This window comes from Haemaphysalis longicornis, unplaced genomic scaffold (genome assembly GCF_048455015.1).
Source record: "Haemaphysalis longicornis isolate Haplotype H1 unplaced genomic scaffold, Haemaphysalis longicornis Haplotype H1 scaffold_1, whole genome shotgun sequence".
NCBI classification, from domain to species: Eukaryota; Metazoa; Arthropoda; class Arachnida; order Ixodida; family Ixodidae; genus Haemaphysalis; species Haemaphysalis longicornis.
In genome coordinates this window covers 339,110,112-339,122,656 of record NW_027526203.1, presented here as the reverse complement: position 1 = coordinate 339,122,656, position 12,545 = coordinate 339,110,112, and positions in this window count along the sequence as shown.

The following is a 12,545-nucleotide window of genomic DNA, read 5'->3' as shown; positions in this document are numbered from 1 at the left end:
GAGACGAAAGTTCCTGTGACATTTATGATCCGCCTTTCTCTTGCCGGCGTAGTGCTCACGACACCCGTCCTTCTGCCGCCACGCGTCGTTGCGTTGATTTATGCCTTCGAGCCAGCATACCCAGCATACATTCGCAGTCTCCACCCAGTTTCACCGCACAGCGAAGACGCTCCTGGTGTGCGAGGCGCTTCTTTCGGGCCTGGAAGAACTGGAGGCTGAGGGAACGCTTTTGAGCCATTTTGATGGCGCGTGTTTCAGTGCTCCTTGTGCATGCGTGGCCCCCACGCTTTTCGGACCCTAGCTTGAAGCGCATCGAAACGCACGAACTGTGGCCGCGGCGGCGATTGTGATTTGATTGATTGTACGGTTTAACGCGCCGACGCAACGAAAGCGATGAGGGGCGTCGTAGTGGAGGGCTCCGGATTAATTTTGACCACCTGGGGATCTTTAACGTGCGCCCAAATGTCGTAAACACGGGAGTTTTTGCTTTTCGCCTCCATCAGAAAAGCGGCCGCCGCAGCCGAGAATCGAACCCGCCGGCGGCGATTGTGGGATTGTAACGGTAGCCTGCGCGATTGTAATGGTAGCCCTTTAATGGTACACATGACCGTGCGATTGTAATGGTAGTTCTAGCTCTGTTTGGTAACACAGTTAAACCTGGATGTAACGGACCTCTATGTAACGAATTCATGGATTTAACGAAGTTTTTCAATTCCCATTGCCAGCCCCATTGAAATCCATGTGTTTGCGACCTCTATGTAACGAAGGCATGGCGACGGTTAACCTTGATGTAACGAATTCTCTACGCTGATGAGGTTTTGTTTTTTCCCTTTTTCTGAAAAATCGGCTGGAGAACTGCACTAATTTAGCGAATTTCGTCCGCACCGCAAACTACTGTGCGCTTCCACGTGTGAGTGAGGGGTGGTTAGGTAAAAGGCGTGCCAGTCGGCGGGTAATCGTGTGCTTCGACTGCTGTCTGTGGTGTCGGTTCCTCGGTGGTAAGTTCTTCTGCCAGAAAGCGAAAAATTTTGTCTTTCCAAGACAAGCTCGCCATTTTAAATGCCGTCTCCACCGGCGAGAATAACGAACGTCGCCACCCGGTACAGTATTCCAGCCAGCAGCCTCTTACCAATTGGGAGTGCGTAAAAAACATCAAGTTCACGAAAAGGCTTCCTTGCAGCAGAACTTGAGTCTTTGAAACGCGCAAAGGTACCGAAATGTGCCGAACGGCAAATGGGATACATCCTTTACGTTTGTGAATACGAGGCTGAGTGACATTGCTTCTATGGAGTGCCGTGTAGGGACTAAGCTCGTGGGAAAGTAGCAGGTGCAAATCACGCCGCTTTTTACTGTGAAATAAATTTTTGAAGGGTGAGCTCACCACCACTGGTAACTAGCATTTTGGTTTCGTTTCTTCTTCATTATCACGAGTCTCAACTCGAAACCTGCATGTACGGAAAACCTGGATGCAACGAAAAACTTGGAATTTTTGTCAGCTTTGTTATATCCAGGTTCAACGTACTATTGTGCGTGTTTTCTATCCAGTATCGAGCGTCTACCTTCGTATGTCAATCACTTTAATGCGAGTTCTTAACGTGTATTTTCAAACCACATAGACGTGATACGCCATCAAGAGACCGTGTGGTAAAAAAAAAAAAAAAAAAAACTGGTGTCACTGCTGGTGAATTTAGAGAAACCTGTGGCGTAGTTAGGGTTTCGGAATTGGAGGCAAGAAAGAGGTTGCAACATTTATTTACTTTTTCCCGGTATCACGGCTGCAGAACGTCCACCCGTCAAGTGACAGTGGATTTCCTTGTTCTGTCCGAAAGGACGACGAAGTGCCTCTTCTGTAGGACGCTGTTTCTTTCGTCTGCGACTATTTGTGGTCTTTTTTTTTTTCCTCAACCCGCGGTACACCGCTTTTTTCTGAGCTGTGATGGACGGGGATCCTCCGGAGGAGCCGTGCGACGTTGATCCACCGGCGGGCGCCGCCTCCAGAAAGCGCGCCAGCCTCCCAATTGACACGGACACCGAGGCCACCGAGCAATACTCAGCGCCCAGTGACGGTGATTCCGACGATGGCTTTCATGTGTACCTTGGACAAAAGGCGAAACGAAGGCTCCTCATGGCATCTTCGCGGTCGAGCACCTCGACAGTGAAGCTCCTGCTTAAACACCCTGTGCACACTATACTGTTCGTGCCAAAGGCCAAGACAGACAACTTGAGGATGCTTAACAAGCAGGCAGTCTCCGCGTTCCTCGAGGCCACTGTACCTGGAGAAGTCGAAGACGTCAGGATTAATTCCCGACGAAATATCTTGGTTATCGACGTGGAGCATCTTAGGGCGCTGGAGGTTTTGCGGAAGATTACGTCACTGCAAGACATAAAAGTCCGAGCTCATGACACTCCGTATGGAGACACGACGGTAGGCGTCATTTATGACGTCGATGCGTCTATTCGTGACAAGGACCTGCCAATACCAATCAAACCTGCACATGAAGGTGTTGTCATGAGACAAGTGAGCCGCATTAGTGCGTCCAACTGCCTGAAGATAGTTTTCAAGGGCGACAGCCTTCCTGCCCATGTTAAGGTGGGTCATTTCCGTCAGCCTGTCCGAACCTATGTGCCCAAACCCCTCCAGTGCCACAAGAGCATGAAGATTGGCCATGTCGCTGCCGTCTGTGGGAGCGCCACTGTATGCCCCAAATGTGCTGGGCCGCACAAGGCTAGCGACTGCAGTGAAGGCACCCTGAAGTGCGCCAACTGTGGGGGACCTCGTGATGCCTCATCGAAGAAGTGCCCACGCATGAAGAGGGAGGTCGCTGTCTTGCGACAGATGGTGAGGGATCACTCCACGCACAAGGAGGCTGCTGCGACGGTACGACCGTGGCAGCGCCACTGATCTTGACGCCGGAGGTCTTCAAAGAAGCCTGACCGTTTTCCAACCAACGCCTCTCTGCAAGTGGATCCTCCCCCAGCACAACAAATACTTCCCCCACCGCTACCACCGCGGCCACCGCTTCCGCCGCCTCCGCCACCCCCGGCCCAGCAGGAGCCGCCGAGCAAGCATCAGAAGGAGTTACAACCCTCTTCGGTTGACGCGTGGCCCCCACTTCCACCGATTGTACCTCCGACTGAGCCCCAACGCTCAGGGCAGAAGACAGTCATGCGATCGCCCGCCCCGGCTGCAGGCCCAGATCTGCAAGTCGTAGCGGTCTTGAGGTCCCTCATGAATGCCATCCGCACGTTACTCACTAACATAAACACTTCATCTGCGTTGAGTGCGCTACAAGTACTGGAGGCCCTGGCGCGAGTACTGCAAGCCTCGGGTGAGCAAGTGCAATGGCCGATGTGCGCCCTTCGTTGCGGATGTCAAGGACGCTTCCACTTTTCAGTAGAACGCCAGAGGTCTGCTGCCACGCATCTCTGATCTCCGGCAATTTGTGTTTACGAAGTCGATTCCCATCCTCGTCATCTGTGAGCCGAACCTGCATAAGCCTATTAGGCTATCTGGCTATGAACTTTTTCAATCAGCCACATGCGGAGAGCCCAGCAAAGTCGCGGTTTTCATCAGACGTGAGCTCACCTACGCGCACCATCCTGTGCAGCCTCAAAGGGGTAACGAGTACGTCTGCCTGACCATCAGGAAACGCAAGCTCACCTTCACACTTGTCGTTTTGATTGCAAGAGGCTGGAGGGCATACTAAGCACGACGACTGGTCCACGGGTCATTACGGGATATGTTAATGCCCACCACTTGCTTTGGGGAAGCTCAAGCGTTAACAGCAAAGGCCGGATCCTGGTGTCCTTTGCCTCCGACCATAGCCTGTGCTTACTGAACGATGGAAGTCCTACTTTTTTACGTGGCACGAACTACGGCAGTTGCGTGGACCTAACGTTTGTGTCGCGATGCTTATCCGGCCGTACACAATGGTTTCCAGACATAGAAACCCATGGAAGCGACCATATTCTGACCTATTTAAAGAGTCATGGTCCAGAAAGTCGCTTCGACCCCAACGTTATTCGGGTGACCGATTGGTCACAATTTCAATCCAAGATGGAAGATTTTTGCCGGGGCGGCGAGACTGGAGATCTGGAGTCTGCCATTGGAAGCACGCTATTTGCTTGCAAACGTTCCGTCCGGCTGTCTCCTAAAATCACAGAGTTCGACATAGAGCTGGAACGCCTTAGAGCGGTCCGCCGGCGTGCCGAACGAAGATACAGACGTACGAAGTCTCTCCAAGATTTAAGAGATGCGAGAAGGACGCAGAAGAAGATCCAACGCCGCATTATCCAAGTGCAAGCACAGCGTTCGAAGTCCTTTTGTGAATCACTCGACCCTCAGAAGTCTTTGTCTGGAATATGGAGAACTGTGCGAGGGCTAATGACCCCCGTGCAACAGCGTTCCCCATTCAAGGCTCTGGCTTTTCACCAGAAACGCGGGGAGCTCGAAGTAGCAGAGGACTTCTACGTTCGGATCGGCAATGGAACAGGCCCTGCTGGTTCATCACTTGCCACTGACATTCCCGCTTCGCGGGATTCTCAAATGGACGACCCGTTTTTGATGGAAGAGCTCGAGGCGGCATTGGCTCTCTGCACCAGATCGTCATCGCCTGGGCCGGATGGAGTCACCTATACTGCTCTCTGTCACCTTGGCAACGGCGCGCGGCACGCCCTTTTGAAATATTTCAACGAACTAGGCGTTATGGCATAGTCCCTGAAAAATGGAGGTTTTGCCGCCTTGTTCCGCTCCTGAAACCTTGAAAATCTCTGCTGGACCCGGCGGCATACCGACCCATAGCACTTGCCAGTTGCGTTGGGAAGCTTATGGAACGTGTTATCCTTGAACGCCTGGAGTGGTTCCTGGAGCACTACAACGTCTACCCTGAGGTCATGGCTGGTTTTCGTCGTGGCCGTTCTTCTATCGATTGCGTTATCGACCTGGTAACCTTTGTGCAGCAGCAGAGACGCATCAAGCGCATATGCGCTGCACTCTTTCTGGACGTGAAAGGAGCGTATGACAACGTGGAGCATGCTGCCATTCCTAAAGCACTGCAGGCAGTGGGGCTTGGCGGCCGAGTCTACCAGTGGGTGCGAAGTTACCTCTCGGGGAGGTCATTCTTTGTAATGACTCAAGATGGCCCAACGTCGATACACTATACCCAACGTGGTGCCCCCCAGGGAGTCGTCTTGAGCCCCACCAACCTGACACTAATCGGCCTCGCAAGCTCCCTCCCAAGAACGGTTCATCTGACGATTTACGCGGATGATATTTGCATCTGGGCAGATGGAGTGACTCGACGGCCTGTGCGCGCGCGCCTGCAAAAGGCTGCAAATTTGACCAACACCTATCTGCCCAAGCAAGGGTTGGAAGTGTCTTCCAGCAAATGCGCAGTGCTTGCGTTCTCACGGAAGCCTATGTATGCATACCCTTTGAGAGTTAATGGCGAAAGGGTCTCTAATGTGAAGTATCACAAGTTTCTCGGCGTTGTCGTCGACAGAGACCTTTCTTGGAGCCCCCATGTTCGTTGTTTGAAGAAGAGGCTGTCTGCAGTGCTCCATTTCATCGGCGGCAAGACGTGGGGAGCGCCTATGAAGTCAATGTTTTAGCTGTACGACGCGCTATTCTTGGGCTCCCTACGGTACAGCCTGCCTGTACTTTCAGGTACGTGCCGTACCAATATTCCGCAACTGCAAGGCATACAAGCGCAGGCCCTCCGAACTTGCCTTGGCCTACCACGGTGCACGTCAACAGCTGCAACCATCGCTGTGGCTCGTGATCACCCATTACCCACTCACGTGACAATTGAAACACTCAGGGCGCACATTAGGCACCTAACCGGGCTGCCGGATCATCACCTTGCTAGTCTGCCATCTAAACGCCCCCATGCGTCTTTCGCAAAGGTTGTAGCTTCCAACATCCCCAGCATGCCGTCCAACTATGCGCCTGCGATCACGCTGCCTCTCCCACTTCGGTGTACGACGCAGCTTAGAGCATGCCTCACTATCCCAGGCTTAACAAAGAAGCAAGATTTTCCAATGCTGGCATTACAGCAGCTAAGTCTCATTTATTTACACGAGAGATACAGTGACCGCACCCATATTTACACCGATGACTCTGTAAAAACATCTAGTTCTGCCGGCGCCGTTGTTATACCACGAATGTCCAAGTCCACAGAATTCAAAATAGCCCATCTTACCACTTCCATGGCTGCAGAACTTACCGCCATCCGTTGTGCCCTTCACACCGTTGAACAAACTTCATGCCGAAGATGGGCGATCTTCTGCGACTCAAAGCCTGCGCTTCAATCCCTCCAGTCATCCCTGTGCCGTGGACCTCATGGACAGCTGCTGGCCGAGATAAGACCACTGTACGACCGTACCACCCAAGCGGGTCATGACATTGCCTTTCAGTGGCTTCCCAGTCATTGCAGCATTGTCGGAAACGAAAGTGTGGAAGCTGCCGCCTGCTTGGCACACCAAAAAACTCAAACCATATCCATTCCGTTATCCAGGACGGACGCCGCTAGGACTCTCCGAAAACTTGCTCGTGAGATCAGGCTATCCAAATGGACCACGCAAGAGTTCCCGAGCGCTCGCATTATTGTTCTGGACACGCATCTTCATCGCCCACTTCCATTAGGCCACCCACGATCTGATGCAACCATTCTTTGTCGTCTCTGGCTTGGAGTCGCATTCCCAAATGCTTACTCCTATTTGATTGGAATGGCAGCCAGTGAGGCGCGCGAAGTCTGTGACACACATGAGACCATACGACATGTCCTCTGCGATTGTCCACGGTTTTCATCCGAACGCAGCCAGCTCTCTGCGACTCTACGAAAGTTAGACTCTCAGCGCCCGTTCTCTGAGGAGACAATCCTGGGCCACTGGCCTTCTCCGTCATCTACGGACAAGGCGAAAAAACCGCCCCAGTGTTTTCTAAACACGACGGAATTGCACAAAAGACTGTAGCGCAAAAGTCTACCCGCTATGAACTCACTGAACTTGTTTGTCTAGAGTGTCCTACCGCTAGGCACACCATTCTACGCTATGTCTGTACCTTTCCCCTTCTTTTCCTATTTTCCTCTTTTTTCTCATTGTTCCCCTTTCCCCCGCGCAGGATAGCATACTAGGCCGTAGCATGGTTAACATTCCTGCCTTTCCTTTACCTTTTCTCTCTCTATCTTGTTCTGCCCGACTTCCCGTATGAGTGGCTAAAAAAACACACGCAAAGTGTCTCTTTGCCCATTAGGATGAAGTTGCGTCATTGTACAACAACATCGGGCTCTCCCAGCACCGGCGTTTGTTTAGGTGCCTGCACGATTAAACCTGACGTTAACCACCTCGATGAATAGGGCTTATTTCTATACAAAAATATATTTGATTAGTCTTTGATGTTCTCATATCTACAACTTCAGAGATACTATTTTTGATAACTCCGCCAGGCAGTAGCTTCACGCTGCAGCAGTTGCACTACTTTTTGGTCCGCAGCCTCCTCTTCCCAACGTAATAACCGACTGGAATGGTTTATGTGCCGTGTGCCGATAAGGAAGTGAAGGGAGAGACCGCTAAGTGGTGAGGGCAAATAACCATAAAAATAAGGGTACATTCCGCAGCATAAATAACCGCTCACGAACCCCAGGCAGCTCTGATGGGCCTAGAATATAACGGGCAGCTGAGAAATGCGCCCCTCGGACGTCTCGACGGGTAAGAATGAACGCAACCAAACGGGGCGCCGTCTTCCGGTGCAGGCGCCCGTCTTTCGCCGCGAACGCGCCGGGAGGCTCGGATGTTGACATCAGCGCCCCCGAAACCACTCGAGCCAACATTCAACACGCGCGCGACGATGCGACAGCGCACTTCGCGCAAAACGATTCTCTATAAACACAGCAAGCGCGCCCTCCCCCCCTTTCCTGCCGCATGTAGAGGGCGGGCATTTCTCAAATGGCTGCCGCGCGCATTTCTCGTCCACTTACGCCGGCTCACGCCTGTTTTCGCCGGTTTATCCTTTTCCCACTTGCTACTGGACCTTCGCTACTTTTTTACATTCTCGATAGCAGTACGGAAAGAATGTACAGAGAAGCGGCATCGACGACACTCTGTTCCGGATGCGGCGATCGTTGCAGGGAAAAAAATGTTCGCGCATGGAAGGCGCGACAGGTCACTATTATTTCCGATTGCCTATTCAGTTTCCATGGCGCGAATTACGCTGTAACAAGAAATATGGCAGCTGAAAAAGATAGAAAAAAGATAAGTGGTCTGACACGTGGTTGACGCCCCTTAAATGAGAAAGCGCGGCCAAAGGCAGGTGTCGTCATAACTGGGGCCTTGACGTAGTTCTGCGTATGCTGTGTGCGCTTGACATCGTTCTGACATCATGACATGTGGACCTTAACACGAGGGTGAGGCGTAGCATAGAGGCACCTTTCGGGCAACCGAGCAGAAACCTCGGGCGCAGCCGATGCAATCGGTTGAGCGGCTAATATTTCCGCCGTATTGAAGAACGGTGGACGTCAAGAGAATGAAATTAAGAGGCGAAATAAGATACACCATGAATCCCTGCTTTGCAGCATACAATACGCAGAAGAAACAAATCAAACCAAACAGAATATATATGAAAAGCGTGAATGAAAATGTAGTTCGAATACCTGAAAATCACGGGTAACTAGACCAAAACACTGTACGAATAAACAAATACTTGATTTGGAATCAACGAAAGCAGTTTTAAAGCGTAGCTTCAGTGTTCCTCTCACTGATGGCGTCTGTGACGCGAAAACGCCGAAATGAAAGAAAACAACGCTTCCCGTGGCCGGAATCAAACCTGGGAACCTCGCGTTACGAAGCCAGCGTCTATCCGATTGCTCCATTTGGACATGGCCGAAGCAGCTAGGAAAACGTAGACGACAACCGAACAATGCGTCACGAGAAAGCTTCGCGTTTAACCGTCGTTGTCGTTTGACGGAGGCATGCGTGATTTTTTACTGCTTTTGCTGTTCAGTGGGTCTAAGAATATTTCTCCTCAATGCGGATAATGCAGCAAAACACATAGTTGGACAAGTTGATTCATTCGTTTAAAAATTATGGCGGAAGTATACACAACGACGGAGACCGAAAACGACTTGGCAAGCGCCTCTCCTGTCGTTTTCTTTTTCATTGTCATGTGTGCATGCGCTTTCATTTCTTGATTCATGCGGTTGTTTCTCGCTTCAGCGTCTCAGCGAGATGAGACTTCGTGGCAGGTCGCTCTACTCTCTTGGCAGCCCGTTCACATCATTCTTGATATTTTGGGTTATAAATATCGATAGTATTATGTCTGTACATTTGTGACAGTCAATAATCAAGAACACTAAATTAATATTTCATGAATAGTCAACTATCGATAGCGGACAGTCCTCATGAAGGCAAAAAACAGCGCAAAGAAACTACACGTAAGACGAGAAAAAGGCAAACACGGGCGCTGATTATCAACTGAATGAATATTATTACGCGCATGCAATATAAGAAAAACCAGGAAGAATACTAAAACAAGATGAAGTTAGGATTGTAGATAGGCAATCTCCTCTGGCAACAGGTCGACAGACGGTTTGCTGACGCATGCACCCGCACGCTCGTGCATGGAAAAAGCTTCAAAGATCTGGCGTGTTCTTTGGTCACCATAGCGCTTAAGAACATGACAATGCTGAAACAAGGGCTCACATGAGGGCTTGTTCGCGCACGAAGCAACATGTGTGGCCAGGTTACTACCTATCCCATCTTCACACTTTGGAACAGTCCTCAGCACTATTGGTTATTTGTTTCCTAATCGAAAGGATTACTGTGTGCCGATTATCGGTAGTATCGATAGTATAATCGATACTTTGCACCACAAGCGTTCAGACCACGCGTGATTAGTTGACATCGCCAAGTGTGTGGCTTGGGGAGGCATAACGGACCGTTCAAGGCTCACTCAGACACGCACGCTGGCTTCCACCCTGGTAAATAGGTAAGATAGTCCCCAAACAGTACCGTTTTATATAGTACTGTTCTATAGGAACGTGAAACCGACTGCTGTAAACTTGCGGATGCAGAACTGCAACCAGTCTTCCCTACGTTTGTATTAGTTGAGTAAAAAAAATGGAAGCTTGCGGTTAATATTTTTTGTATAAATATAGATTTCTCCCTATTTATACTGCACTTATTTTCAATACGCAATGAGTCAAGCGTGTTTTACGGCCCGTCACAAATGTCTTTGTATTTTTTTTGTTGTTGTAGGAAGCTTTAGCACCGTGCTCATACGATTTCAGTTGGTGTTCTTAACCTTTAGCATTCATTTTTATCCTACTTTTAGTTTTACGCAACATCCTCGCTTGGGTAGACAGCGTAAAGCAGAAAGTGGGGAAAGTACTGAAGAAAGGATTATTTGTATGGCTTGTCAGATACTTTGCTGCTCTTAAATTAGTTCTTCGTCATTTAATAGCCTCCTCTTGCGCAACATGTTTCGAAAAGCATGGGTGAAAATGCAGTTTTCTCCCAACAAACGGAATAAAGTTGATAATTGGGCTAATTTGGGATGGGGGATCGAGAAATGAGGTTTCTCAGTAGCCAATCCCCCCAAATGTTTTACTTAAGTTTCAAAAGCAAAGGACAAAGGCCCCGCCCTTCGGAGGCTCTACTTTCGAATACGCTCATTTTGGGAGCTAAGATAAAACTTTTTTTTTTTTTTTGCAAGTGCAGGCAGAATAAAACCACCGGAAACTTCGAATTACCCTATACCCGTCGTTATTTTTCAGAACATTGCTTTTTTCTTTTCCTAGGGCTGATTTTCCCTTTTTTCTTCAACCCACGCCCACGTCTAAAACTGCACTTGCTTGCATGACGAGAGAGATGGCCTTTCATGGTAGATTTTTTTTTTCTTTTTTCCAGGCTTGCGTGGCGAAAGTATACAGTTTACCACTAAGGAGGCCGTGAAGCGGCCGCCAGCATTCGGCACATCGTACTTCCGTGAGGCATGACAGCAATAACATGCAATTTCGGAAGCATCTCGGCCGGACCGTCTCGGCTGGGACCCAGAGCAGCGCGACAGGGCACAAAATACAAATTGTCCCGCCACTCCGGATCAGCGCAATTTTTCTTCGACGGCTCAATTCCTTCTCGTGGGTTTAGAAGGGTCGTGCCGGTCATATTTTCCGTGCCCTGACGCTCGGTGGGAAATCTACGAGGAATACAGTGAGGGCGACCGCTCGGCTGGCGTATAGGCGCGCATGGCCTCGTGTCCAGCGCCGTCTCCGCCCGGCTGCAAATCAATCACCGGGGCGACCCGTGCTTCTTCTTATTTCCTCTTTTCTTCTTCTTATTCTTCTTTTTGTAGCCTGCTATTTGAGACATAAATATACGCTCACGCGTGAGATTTTTACTTGCGTCGACGATTCCAACGAGTTTCGTCCTAAGCGCCATTGCGCCCCTCATGGCAGAAATTCACTTGCCCCCGCCTGGCCCCCAGAACGAGAATATGTGACAAAGGAATTTCACAAAAAACGAGGGTTGGAAAATGTGCATTTCGGCAACTCGTAGGCTGCATCAGTTACATCTCCATTCAGGGGGTCATGTCCACCTGAATGCTGTGCGCACGCCATTAGTTTGCGAGATACCCAGGCATTCCGGTCCCACGTCGCAATGTAGACGTTTGGCCACTTAATATCTTAACCTGGCAGTTAAATAGTTAAAATTCATTATCATTGAACTAAAGTTCAGGGATAATGAATTCTCTCGGTTGTTGGGAATCTAGGCTGTTGCTTATTCGGTTAACTATTACTTTGGTGAACAGCTTATATACAACTGAGAGTCGGCTGATGGATCTGTAATTCTTCCCCATTTTTGTGAATCAGAAATATGTTGGCATTTTACCAGGCTATGGACACTTTTAAAGTCCTTATGGATTCTGAAAATAGTGCAGCGTGCTTTTCCAGTACAAAGCTCATCCATACTTTAAAAGATCAACGTTTATGCCGTACTCACCAGCAGCTTTTCCTCTTTTGATGCCCTTGGGAGCCTTTTCTACTTCGTCTTTGGTTACTAGTGGGACTTCGCGAACTAAGCCTGTATGCTTAGTAATTCTCGCTGGCGTATTTCCTGGTGTAGGATCAGTCCGCTGCTTTTATTATCTTTTCCATGTTGTGCATAAACTTACCCTGCTCGTCTCTAAGTGCGTAGATTCTGTCTTTGCCGATAGCTAGCTTCGTTCTTGTTGTTTCTAAGTGTCTTCCTATACCCAGCGTTTGCTCGATTACTGTCATGTTTTACGCACGAACGTCGTTCGTTTTACGTCTGTTAATCAATTTCGACAGCTTGGCTAATTTAATATGACCCACGGTACTGGATACTTCCATGTTCTAAACGGGTGGCAATTAGTTCCTCCGTTTTCTTAGTTAGTTTTACAGTTGGTTCCCTACAGGCTACTTCTCCCATAGCTGCTGTCGTTAATGAAATCTAAAATTCGGCTTTGACGTGTAAGCGGGAATGTTTTTCTTGCATCTTAGGGTGAATTCATCTTCGTGTGTTACAGCTTG